At 44.1% G+C, this 13,980-nt stretch overlaps 1 long non-coding RNA gene across 1 annotated transcript in view; it reads left to right on the forward strand.

Annotated features, from left to right (window-relative positions):
- The first annotated feature begins 12,852 nt into the window (after nucleotides 1-12,852).
- Nucleotides 12,853-13,980, forward strand: part of LOC139575553 (uncharacterized) — a 10,403-nt gene continuing 9,275 nt past the window's right edge. The window contains exon 1 of the long non-coding RNA XR_011674974.1: nucleotides 12,853-13,914. This is a non-coding gene — a long non-coding RNA (uncharacterized lncRNA). The remainder of the gene's footprint in view (nucleotides 13,915-13,980) is intronic.

The following is a 13,980-nucleotide window of genomic DNA, read 5'->3' on the forward strand; positions in this document are numbered from 1 at the left end:
CGGCAGATGAGCGCTATGAAATAAGGGGCATGTAAACATGAATCAGATTAATACGTTAATGGAAATCATTGTTATTTTATCATTTAACCCTGACAAAAAAGATTGCAGTTTATAAAAGTGCAGAATCTGCAGTCGACTGTGGTATTTTGGACGCAGTAATTGCAGAATAACTGCAGTTATACTGCATTGTAACTGCAGTTACACTGCAAAAGTACTGCAGTAAAAAAAACGGTGTTATTTTGGACGCAGTATTTATGGTGTACTGCAGTTATACTACGCACTGACCGTAATCTTTTATTCGTAAGGGAAAGATTGCTACATTTTTACAATTTGTTTGAACATAGTGGTTATCAGACAGACCCTCTCCCTCTCTCTCCCTGCCACCCTCCGTCTCCTTGTTTCACACAGTGTTTACTGAAGGTGAAGCCATACATAAAGCAGAGTTGCTGCTCTAACAATAAGAGATTTCCGTTTTGAAACTGCAGTAAAAGTGCAGTAACTGCAGTCGACTGTGGTATTTTTGGACGCAGTAATTGCAGAATAACTGCTGTGTACTACACTATAACTGCAGTCTTTTTTTGTAAGGGTGCTGAGAGTGAGCAGTGTGGAACATCAATGCTGGGTGATGACACACAGCACAATACCTTCTTTCTCATCTGGTAGAGAGAGGGGCTCACCTGTTGAACAATAAAGATCCTGTCTTCTTGCTCATCTGGTAGAGAGAGGGGCTCACCTGTTGAACAATAAAGATCCTGTCTTCTTTCTCATCTGGTAGAGAGAGGGGCTCACCTGTTGAACAATAAAGATCCTGTCTTTCTTCTCATCTGGTAGAGAGAGGGGCTCACCTGTTGAACAATAAAGATCCTGTCTTCTATCTCATCTGGTAGAGAGAGGGGCTCACCTGTTGAACAATAAAGATCCTGTCTTCTATCTCATCTGGTAGAGAGAGGGGCTCACCTGTTGAACAATAAAGATCCTGTCTTCTATCTCATCTGGTAGAGAGAGGGGCTCACCCGTTGAACAATAAAGATCCTGTCTTCTATCTCATCTGGTAGAGAGAGGGGCTCACCTGTTGAACAATAAAGATCCTGTCTTCTATCTCATCTGGTAGAGAGAGGGGCTCACCTGTTGAACAATAAAGATCCTGTCTTCTATCTCATCTGGTAGAGAGAGGGGCTCACCTGTTGAACAATAAAGATCCTGTCTTCTATCTCATCTGGTAGAGAGAGGGGCTCACCTGTTGAACAATAAAGATCCTGTCTTTCTTCTCATCTGGTAGAGAGAGGGGCTCACCTGTTGAACAATAAAGATCCTGTCTTCTTTCTCATCTGGTAGAGAGAGGGGCTCACCTGTTGAACAATAAAGATCCTGTCTTCTTTCTCATCTGGTAGAGAGAGGGGCTCACCTGTTGAACAATAAAGATCCTGTCTTCTATCTCATCTAGTAGAGAGAGGGGCTCACCTGTTGAACAATACAGATCCTGTCTTCTATCTCATCTGGTAGAGAGAGGGGCTCACCTGTTGAACAATAAAGATCCTGTCGTCTTTCTCATCTGGTAGAGAGAGTGGTTCACCTGTTGAACAATAAAGATCCTGTCTTCTATCTCATCTGGTAGAGAGAGGGGCTCACCTGTTGAACAATACAGATCCTGTCTTCTTTCTCATCTGGTAGAGAGAGTGGCTCACCTGTTGAACAATACAGATCCTGTCTTCTATCTCATCTGGTAGAGAGAGTGGCTCACCTGTTGAACAATAAAGATCCTGTCTTCTATCTCATCTGGTAGAGAGAGGGGCTCACCTGTTGAACAATAAAGATCCTGTCTTCTATCTCATCTGGTAGAGAGAGGGGCTCACCTGTTGAACAATAAAGATCCTGTCTTCTATCTCATCTGGTAGAGAGAGGGGCTCACCTGTTGAACAATAAAGATCCTGTCTTCTATCTCATCTGGTAGAGAGAGGGGCTCACCTGTTGAACAATAAAGATCCTGTCTTCTATCTCATCTGGTAGAGAGAGGGGCTCACCTGTTGAACAATAAAGATCCTGTCTTCTATCTCATCTGGTAGAGAGAGGGGCTCACCTGTTGAACAATAAAGATCCTGTGTTTTCTTACATTTATTTTATTTCACCTTTATTTAACCAGGTAGGCCAGTTGAGAACAAGTTCTCATTTACAACTGCAACCTGGCCAAGATAAAGCAAAGCAGTGGGACACAAACAACAACACAGAGTTACACATAAACAAACGTACAGTCAATAACACAAAATAAAAGAAAAACTGACAGATCTATGTGCAGTGTGTGTAAATGTAGCAGAGTAGAGAGGTAGGCAATAAATAGGCCCTAGAGGCGAAATAATTACAACCTAGCATTAATACTGGAGTGATACAGTTGAAGTCGGAAGTTTACATACACCTCAGCCAAATACATTTAAACTCAGTTTTTCACAATTCCTGACATTTAATCCTAGTGAAAATTCCCTGTTTTAGGTCAGTTAGGATCACCACTTTATTTTAAGAATGTGAAAAGTCAGAATAATAGTAGAGAGAATTATATATTCCAGCTTTTATTTCTTTCATCACATTCCCAGTGGGTCAGAAGTTTACATACACTCAATTAGTATTTAGTAGGATTGCCTTTAAATTGTTTAACTTGGGTCAAACGTTTCGGGTAGCCTTCCACAAGCTTCCCACAATAAGTTGGGTGAATTTTGGCCCATTCCTCCTGACAGGGCTGATGTAACGGAGTCAGGTTTGTAGGCCTCCTTGCTCACATATGCTTTTTCAGTTCTGCCCACAAATTTTGTATAGGATTGAGGTCAGGTCTTTGTGATGGCCACTCCAATACCTTGACTTTGTTGTCCTTAAGCCATTTTGCCACAACTTTGGAAGTGTGCTTGTGGTCATTGTCCATTTGGAAGACCCATTTGAGACCAAGCTTTAACTTCCTGACTGATGTCTTGAGATGTTGCTTCAATATATCCACATAATTTTCCTGCCTCATGATGCCATCTATTTTGTGAAATGCACCAGTCCCTCCTGCTGCCACCCCCGTGCTATGTAAACTTCCGACTTCAACTGTAGATGATGATGTGCAAGTAGAGCTACTAGGGTGCAAAAGAGCAAGAGGGTAAGTAATAATATGGGGATGAGGTAGTCAGGTGTGCTATTTACAGATTGGCTATGTACAGGTACAGTGATCGGTAAACTGCTCTGACAGCTGATGCTTAAAGTTAGAGAGGGAGATATAAGTCTCCAGCTTCAGTGATTTTTGCAATTCGTTCCAGTCATTGGCAACAGAGAACTGGAAGGAAAGGCAGCCAAAGTAAGTGTTGGCTTTGGGGATGACCAGTGAAATATACCTGCTGGAGCACGTGCTACGGGTGGGTGTTGCTATGGTGACCAGTGAAATATACCTGCTGGAGCGCGTGCTACGGGTGTTGTGCTGCTATGGTGACCAGTGAAATATACCTGCTGGATGTTGCTATGGTGACCAGTGAGCTGAGATAAGGCAGGGCTTTACCTAGCAAAGACTTATAGATGACCTGGAGCCAGTGGGTTTGGCGACGGATATGTATTGAGGGCCAGCCAATGAGGGCATACAGGTCGCAGTGGTGGGTAGTATATGGGGCTTTGGTGACCAAACGGATGGCACTGTGATAGACTACTTCCAGTTTGCTGAGTAGAGTGTTGGGGAATATTTTGTAAATGACATCGCCAAAGTCAAGGATCGGTAGGATAGTCAGTTTTACGAGGGTATGTTTGGCAGCATGAGTGAAGGATGCTTTGTTGCAAAATAGGATGCTTTGTTGCAAAACGATTCTAGATTTAATTTTGGATTGGAGATGCTTAATGTGAGTCTAGAAGGAGAGTTTACAGTCTAACTAGACACCTAGGTATTTGTAGTTGTTCACATATTCTAGGTCAGAACCATCCAGATGCTAGTCGGGCGGGAGGGTGCGGGCAGCAATCGGTTGAAGAGCATGCACTTAGATTTACTAGCATTTAAAAGCAGTTGGAGGCCACGGAAGGAGTGTTGTATGGCGTTGAAGCTCGTTTGGAGGTTTGTTAGCACAGTGTCCAAAGCAGGGCCAGATGTATACAGAATGGTGTCGTCTGCGTAGAGGTGGATCAAAGAATCACCAGCAGCAAGAGCGACATCATTGATGTATACAGAGAAAAGAGTCGGCCCGAGAATTTAACCCTGTGGCACCCCCATAGAGACTGCCAGAGGTCCGGACAACAGGCCCTCCGATTTGACACACTGAACTCTACTACTCAGATAGAGTAGTTGGTGAAGTAGTTGTTGAACCAGGCGAGGCAGTCATTTGAGAAACCAAGGCTGTTGAGTCTGCCGATAAGAATGCGGTGATTGACAGAGTCGAAAGCCTTGGCCAGGTTGATGAAGACGGCTGCGCAGTACTGTCTTTTATCGATGGAGGTTATGATATCGTTTAGGACCTTGAGCGTGGCTGAGGTGCACCAAGGACCAGCTCTGAAACCAGATTGCATAGCGGAGAAGGTACGGTGGGATTCGAAATGGTCGGTGATCTGTTAATTACCTTGGCTTTCGAAGATTTTAGAAAGGCAGGGCAGGATGGATAGGTCTATAACAGTTTGGGTCTAGAATGTCTCCCCCTTTGAAGAGGGGGATGACCACGGCAGCTTTCCAATCTTTAGGGGTCTCAGACGATACGAAAGAGAGGTTGAACAGGCTAGTAATTTTGCAGTTCTTTCAGAACATCAGCTGTCTGGATTTGGGTGAAGGAGAAGCGGGTGGGGGGGGGGGGCGGGTTTGGGCAAGTTGCTGCAGGGGGTGCTGAGATGTTGGCCAGGGTAGGGGTAGCCAGGTGTAAAGCATGGCCAGCCATGGAAAAATGCTTATTGAAATGATTGATTATCGTAGATTTATCGGTGGGGACAGTGTTTCCTATCCTCAGTGCAGTGGGCAGCTGGGAGGAGGTGCTCTTATTCTCCATGGACTTTACAGTGTCCCAAAACTTTTTGGAACTAGTGCTACAGGAAGCAAATTTCTGTTTGAAAAAGCTAGCCTTAGCTTTCCTAACTGACTAAGTATATTGGTTCCTGACTTCCCTGAAAAGTTGCATATCGCAGGGGCTATTCGATGCTAATGCAGAACGCCACAGGATGTTTTTGTGCTGGTCAAGGGCAGTCTAGTCTGGGGTGAAACAAGGGCTATATCTGTTCTTAGTTCTACATTTTTTAAATGGGGCACGCTTATTTAAGATGGAGAGGAAAGCACTCTTGAAGAGCAACCAGGCATCCTCTACTGACAGGATGAGGTCAATATCCTTCCAGGATACCCGGGCCAGGTCGATTAGAAAGGCCTGCTCGCTGAAGTGTTTTAGGGAGCGTTTGACAGTGATGAGGGGTGGTCATTTGACCACGGACCCAGTACGCACGCAGGCAATGAGAAAGTGATCGCTGAGATCCTGGTTGAAGACTGCAGAGGTAGAGATATTTACAGGGCAGAGGTATTTAGAGGGCAGGTATGGGGAGAGAGAGATTTATCAAATTGGCTTTTTACCAAATGACCATACGACAGACCACGTATTCACCCTGCACACCATAATTGACAAACAAACCAACCAAAAAAAAGGCAAAGTCTTCTCATGCTTTCAATTTTTTTTGGGACTCAATTTGACATGAGTGTCTGCTATACAAATTGATGGAAAGAGGTGTTGGGGAAAAACATACATTATAAAATCCATATACACAAACAGCAAGTGTGCGGTTAAAATTGGCAAAAAAAAAACATTTCTTTCCACAGGGCCATGGGGTGAGACAGGGATGCAGCTTAAGCCCCACCCTCTTCAACATATATATCAATTAATTGGCGAGGGCACTAGAACAGTCTGCAGCACCCGGCCTCACCCTACTAGAATCTGATGTCAAATGTCTACTGTTTGCTGATGATCTGGTGCTTCTGTCCCCAACCAAGGAGGGCCAACGGCAGCACCTAGATCTTCTGCACAGATTCTGTCAGACCTGAGCCCTGACAGACCTGGGCCCTGTCAGACCTGGGCCCTGTCAGACCTGGGCCCTGACAGACCTGGGCCCTGACAGACCTGGGCCCTGACAGAACTGGGCCCTGACAGTAAATCTCAGTAAGACAAAAATAATGGTGTTTCCCAAAAGGTCCAGTTGCCAGGACCACAAATACAAATTCCATCTAGACACCGTTGCCCTGGAGCACACAGAAATCTATACATACCTCGGCCTAAACATCAGCGCCACAGGTAACTTCCACAAAGCCGTGAACGAGCTGAGAGACAAGGCAAGAAGGGCCTTCTATGCCATCAAAAGGAACATAACATTCAACATACTAATTAGGATCTGGCAAAAAATACTTGAATCAGTTATAGAACCCATTGCCCTTTATGGTTGTGAGGCCTGGGGTCCGCTCACCAACCAAGAATTCACAAAATGGGACAAACACCTCCAAAAATATCCTATGTGTACAACGTAAAACACCAAATAATGCATGCAGAGCAGAATTAGGCTGATACCCGCTAATGATCAAAATCCAGAAAAGAGACATTCAATTCTACAACCACCTAAAAGGAAGTGATTCCCAAACCTTCCATAACAAAGCCATCACCTACAGAGAGATGAACCTGGAGAAGAGTCCCCTAAGCAAGCTGGTCCGGTTGCTCTGTTCACTAACACAAACAGACCCCCAGAACAGCAACACAATTACACCCAACCAAATCATGAGAAAACAAAAACTTGACACATTGGAAAGAATTAACAATAAAACTGAGCCAACCAGAATGCTATTTGGCCCTAAACAGAGAGTACACAGTGGCAGAATACCTGACTACTCTGACTGACCCTAAACTAAGGAAAGCTTTGACTATGTATAGATTCAGTGAGCATAGCCTTGCTATTGAGAAAGGCTGCCGTAGGCAGACATGGCTCTCAAGAGAAGACAGGCTATGTGCACACTGCCCACAAAATGAGGTGGAAACTGAGCTGCACTTCCTAACCTCCTTCCAAATGTATAACCATATTAGAGACACATACTTCCCTCAGAATACAAACCCACAATGAATTTGAAAATAAATGCAATTTTGATATACTATTGTGGTAACCCGTGGGGTGTTGAGCATGGAGAGATTAACACAGAGACAGGGAGGTTCTAGTCAGAAAACGTGACTTTACTAGGTCAATAAAATAACCATAACAACGACATCACGTCGGTTTGGCTCTGTCGTTCTTCTCAGCTTCTGCTCTGTGTTGGTCTCTCTGTTCTTTATCACCGTGTGCCACAGTGCTCCTTTTATGTGGCCTCCACGGCTGGTTGGCACTTTCCCCTAATTACTTGGGGCCATCCGTGTCGGGGTGCCCAGCCCGTGTACTCCCGGCAGAGGGAGCCAACGTCACAGCACGTACCTCCCCTCTATTACCAAACCCCGGGGTAGACCTCCCGGGATACATTTACATTTAAGTCATTTAGCAGACGCTCTTATCCAGAGCGACTTACAAATTGGAAAGTTCATACATATTCATCCTGGTCCCCCCGTGGGGAATGAACCCACAACCCTGGCGTTGCAAGCGCCATGCTCTACCAACTGAGCCACACGGGACCGGATACCACACTATCTATTGGGTGAAATACCACAATGTGCCATCACAGCAGTGAGATGTGTGACCTGAAGAACAAACACCATTGTAAATACGACACATATGTATTTTTATTTATTTCCCCTTTTGTACTTTAACTATTTGCACATCGTTACAACACTGTATATAGGCATAATATGACATTTGAAATGTCTCTATTCCTTAGGAACTTTTGTTTATTATCTCTTTTACTTGCATGCCGATACAGCCCTTTGAATTGAATTGAATTGAATTGAGAGAGAGAGAGCGAGAGAGAGAGCGAGAGAGAGAGAGAGAGAGAGAGAGAGATTGAGAGAGAGAGAGAGAGAGAGACAGAGAGAGAGCGAGAGAGAGAGAGAGAGAGACAGTGAGAGAGAGAGAGAGAGAGAGAGAGACAGAGAGAGAGAGAGAGAGAGAGAGAGAGAGAGAGAGAGAGAGAGAGAGAGAGAGAGAGAGAGAGAGAGAGAGAGAGAGAGAGAGAGAGAGAGAGAGAGAGAGAGAGAGAGAGAGAGAGAGAGAGAGAGAGAGAGAGAGAGAGAGAGAGAGAGAGAACAAACTCCCTGTCTGCTGCCAGAAGAGAGAAAGGGGAGTTGTACGGACATGCTCTATCACTCACATTGTGCTCTTAACTACAGGTCGACCAAGGGAGACGTTAAAATACACACACACATGCACACATCCTTCACATCCGGAAACCAAACACACTGCTGCCACGCCGTGTGCGTGTTACATCATGCCTGTTCACCTTGACCCTGGATTCAGTCCAGTTTATTCTCAACATAATCACAGCCCACATAGAGTCCTATGCCCTGCCCTCTACCCTGCCCATGATCTTGACAAAACCACACACACTCAGTAATGATGGTCACATTTAATAACACAAACACCTATGAGGTTTAATGAATAAGGAATAGAAGACGCTCAACCAACGTGAGACGAGGTGCAACCAAAAATCATAAGAACATTTGGAAGGAATAGGAAGGCATCAATAGGAATATTAAATGGATAGAAAAATACTGAACGAATGTTATGAGAAATGGACTGGACTGGTGTATCTGAAAAGACCAGTGAACTGAGTCCAGAGCAGGTATTGCCTCAAGGAAGTAGAAGCTGTCCCTAACCACTGATCTAGGGTCAGAGCTGTCCCTAACCACTGATCTAGGGTCAGAGCTGTCCCTAACCACTGGTCTAGGGTCAGAGCTGTCCCTAACCACTGATCTAGGGTCAGAGCTGTCCCTGAACAGTGATCTAGGGTCAGAGTTGTCCCTAACCACTGATCTAGGGTCAGAGCTGTCCCTAACCACTGATCTAGGGTCAGGTCTACAGTATTCCATCCCCCTAATGGTTAGGACTGTGGAGTGAAGTAATCTGGACCTAGATCTATGATTAGGGGTGACTTCTACCACTGCAGTAAAACCCTATCAGGCCTGATCTGGCAAAGCCTCTCATTAAAACTAATTTCAGACGACAGAAATCTCATAAGAGCTCCAGCTTGCCTGACCTCACTTCACAGGCAAAAAACTGATCCAAGTCTTACTGGCTTCAGCTGCATTCACTTACTACTGTGAGAAGGGCTTCTCTGCATATCTCTATATCTCTATATCTCTAGGCCTATGTCTCTATATCTCTGATATCTCTAGGCCCATATCTCTATATCTCTGATATCTCTAGGCCCATATCTCTATATCTCTATATCTCTAGGCCTATATCTCTATATCTCTGATATCTCTAGGCCTATATCTCTATATCTCTGATATCTCTAGGCCTATATCTCTATATCTCTAGGCCCATATCTCTATATCTCTGATATCTCTAGGCCCATATCTCTATAGCTCTATATCTCTAGGCCCATATCTCTATATCTCTATATCTCTAGGCCTATATCTCTATATCTCTGATATCTCTAGGCCCATATCTCTATATCTCTGATATCTCTAGGCCCATATCTCTATATCTCTGATATCTCTAGGCCCATATCTCTATATCTCTGATATCTCTAGGCCCATATCTCTATATCTCTGATATCTCTAGGCCCATATATCTCTGATATCTGTCTTTGTGATATTCTGTTTGATTATGATGTTGGGTATGACACTGGGTGGACAATAACTTGTCCATTTCTATTATCAGTTTATATTATATTCTGTGGAACGTAGAGAGAGCTTGTCTGGTAACCATGGCTACACCACAACTGCTGCATTAGTGTTTTCTATTACAGTATTGACCTCTACTGTGATAACACCCCATACATGACAGACACCAGAGAGAGAGAGACAGAGAGAGAGAGACAGAGAGAGACAGAGCGAGAGAGAGAGAGAGAGAGAGAGAGAGAGAGAGAGAGAGAGAGAGAGAGAGAGAGAGAGAGAGATGGAAACTGTTCTCGTGATCTGTTCTCCATTCTCTCTCTTTCTTTCTTTCTTTCTTTCTTTCTTTCTTTCTTTCTCTCTCTGTCTTCTCAGGGAGTGGAAACTCATGACTCATTCATTTCCCCTCTGGCCAGAGTTCCACAGAGGTCCGCTACGGCAACCAGATCCAACGCTACACACACACACATTATGAAAGTGAGATCCAACCCCCCCCCCACACTATGGCAGTGAGAACCAACACTCCACTCTACCACAGTTAACCCAGAGAGGAATGTAGTCACTCATGACATCATCCTGCAGGCATGTGCAAACAATCACAGAAACTGGATCTAATTAGAGGACGTCTCACACACACACACACACACACACACACACACACACACACACACACACACACACACACACACACACACACACACACACACACACACACACACACACACACACACACACACACACACACACTCTCCTGTAGAATCCTTCCAACTACACTGAACAAAAATATTAAGGCAACATGTAAAGTATTGGTCCCATGTTTCATGAGCTGAAATAAAAGATCCCAGAAATGTTCCATACACACAAAAAGCTTATTTTTTTGCAGTCAGCATGCCAATTGCACACTCCCTAAAAACTTGATACATCTGTTGCATTGTGTTGTGTGACAAAATTGCATATTTTAGAGTGGCCTTTTATTGTCCCCAGCACAAGGTGCACCTGTGTATTTTTTTATTTATTTAACCTTTATTTAACTAGGCAAGTCAGTTAAGCACAAATTCTTATTTACAACGACGGCCTACTGGGGAACGGTGGGTTAACTGCCTTGTTCAGGGGCAGAACGACAGGATTTTTACCTTGTCAGCTCAGGGATTCGATCCAGCAACCTTTCGGTTATTGGCCCAACGGTCTAACCACTAGGCTACCTGTCGCCCCAGTGTATGGTGTTGTGTTGGCGAGCGGTGTGCTGATGTCAACGTTATGAACAGTGTCGCATGGTGGTGGTCGGGTTATGGTATGGGCAGGCATAAGCTACGAACAAATTTGCCTTTTATTGATGGTAATTTGAATGCACAGAAATAACCTTAAACAGATCTTGAGGCCCGTTGTCATGCCATTCATTCGCCGCCATCACCTCATGTTTCAGCATGATAATCCATGGCCGCATGTCGGAAAGATCTGTCCACAATTCCTGGAAACTGAAAATGTCCCAGTTCTTCCATGGTCTGCATACTGACCAGACATGTCACCCATTGAGCACGTTTGGGATGGATTGATGTGTACGACAGCGTGTTCCAGTTCCCACCAATATCCAGAAACTTCACACAGACATTGAAGAGGACTGGGTCAACGTTCCACAGGCCAATCAACAGCCTGATCAACTCAATGTGAAGGAAATGTTTCACGCTGCATGAGACAAATGCAACATATACCTTTTTATAAAGGTATCTATGACCAACATATACATATATGTATTCCCAGTCATGTGAAAGCCATAGATTAGAGCCTAATGCATTTTTTCAATTGACTGATTTCCTTATATGAAATGTAACACAGAGCAAATCTTTGAAAATGCTTCATGTTGCGTTTATATTTTTGTTCAGTGTATATAACGACCTGCCCGTATCACTATCGCTATGGGAATGCCCTTTGAACCCAAGGTGAGTTCAAAAGGTAATCACACAACTGTGATCTGGCGTCATTTCCACTTGGAACAGAGTACACTACAACTCTGTACTTGTTGAACAGCCAGTGTGATGTCCTGCGTTGTTTTTGGACCTGATAAATGCATCATGTTGAGACTGATGGCTCTTCTTGGAACAATGACATTGACTACACCATAAGTTCACCTTGGGGAACAAGACAAAGTTACTGAATTCAATTCAGTACAACTATAACATACTGCACGTGAACTACACGGATCAAAAGTGAAGACAACAGAGAGGGACAGCGTATGTAAAAACATTTATTGTTTGAGGACGTATTATAGTTGACATGGCCTTTTTTACCAGGCTTGGTGGTTAATATGAACAGTACAGCTTCCCACTTCCTCTTCTCTTTAGTCCAGACATGGAGCTTCATCATACAACAAAAATATCCCTCCGCATCAGTGGCTTTATATTTACTTGATACACACAGGAGTGTGTGTGTGTGTGTGTGACGGTGTGGAATGTGTGTGTGTGTGTGTGTGACGGTGTGGAATGTGTGTGTGTGTGACGGTGTGGAATGTGTGTGTGTGTGTGTGTGTGTGACGGTGTGGAATGTGTGTGAGGGTAAACCTTTTGAGATGGTCAACTATAACAATATACATGATTAAGATCAGAGTATGGGACAGAGCAGAGCACAGAGCCAGGTTACTATCGCCTGGGTTACACCCGATGGGCCCTGGTCAACAGGAAGTACACCATATAAGGAACAGGGAACCATTTGGGATTCAGACATTATAGTATAGCAGACAGCATCACTCCAAATAACCTTAGTCAACCAATCACATCGCTCTATCCCACCCACAGAATCAAGGCTGTCTGGCTGACTGGCTGGCTGACCAGATATGATTAAGAAATGAAACATGACTATAGTATTGGTCCAGACAAACCACATTAACAACATGATGACTTCCTACACCAGATTAGTACATTAATAACACATAGGACCAGTTTCCTGGACACAGACAGCAGTTTTGGTCCAGGAGTAGGATTCATGTGAGTCCAGGAGGACAGCCTGTAATTAAGCAATAAGGCCCGGGGGGGTGTGGTATATGGCCAATATACCACGGCTAAGTGTTGTTCTTAAGCACGACACAACGTGGAGTGCCTGGATACAGCCCTTAGCCGTGGTATATTGACCATATATCACAAACCCCCGAGGTGCCTTATTGCTAGTATAAACTGTTTACCAACGTAATTAGAGCAGTAAAAATAAATGTTTTGTCATACCCGTGGTATACGGTCTGATATACCACAGCTGTCAGCCAATCAGCATTCAGGGCTTGAACCACCCAGTTTGTAATTCTCTATAAATGGTGAGTGTCAACATCCGGCTGTATTTAGTCTGTTTTACAGTAGGCTAGTGTTCTCAGGAGAATCCAGCTGAGTTTAACACAGCATGCTGTCATCCATAATGAGTAGCATGCCAGGGCTAGGAGCCTGTTCCAGACCACTCAGTGTGTGGAGCTCTCTCCTGCGTCTCTCTCATTGCCATGGCATTCCTTCACACAGACACTGCTCCACTGGCGGCCATCTTTGCTTGTTCCATCACCGTTAGCAACAACAGCCCAGCAGAGAGAAGGAACACAGTGCACATCAAACGATGATGACATTGTACACGACACTGTGCACATCAAATTTAAATAATAAGTGTAATGAACCCATATGTTGTTTTCTGTCTAATCTGGCCTACTCTCTGACAGGATATGTGTAATCTAAAGAGAATATAGTGACATGGAGTTGTATCTCCTCACAAGTCCAGTACGTACGTAAGCGCTGCATATTAGTCTTTGGCATGGTTCAGTATCGGAGAAGCCCATTGGTTGAGCTGACGTTCACGCCAGACCAATAACAGAGGACAGCAGAAGATCAGGTCAATGCTTCATCACCGTGGATTAAAAACCTCATCATATTTACTTGGTTAAATAACATCCACATACGTTTCCAAGCGACATTAAGAGGGAAATAAAATAAACACATTAAATCTGAGTCTGAATCGATAAAAAAAAAAATGAAATGTTGAGATTGAAAGAGAACCACCATATTATTAATTGTAAGACTTGTTTAATTCTTTAAGACTTTAAATTCTTTACGACAGTATTAAGACATCTATAAACGTTCTTCAGGGCTTGAGACTTTTCCAGAGAGGCAGCTGTTCTCATACACTCCTCAGAGTTCACTACAGCTGCACCAACCCACCACATCCACCCCAGGAGGCTAACAGACAGGCCTACCAGGACAACCCACCACATCCACCCCAGGAGGCTAAACAGACAGCCCTACCAGGACAACTG

The sequence above is a fragment of the Salvelinus alpinus genome, chromosome 5 (assembly GCF_045679555.1).
Source record: "Salvelinus alpinus chromosome 5, SLU_Salpinus.1, whole genome shotgun sequence".
Taxonomy (NCBI): Eukaryota; Metazoa; Chordata; class Actinopteri; order Salmoniformes; family Salmonidae; genus Salvelinus; species Salvelinus alpinus.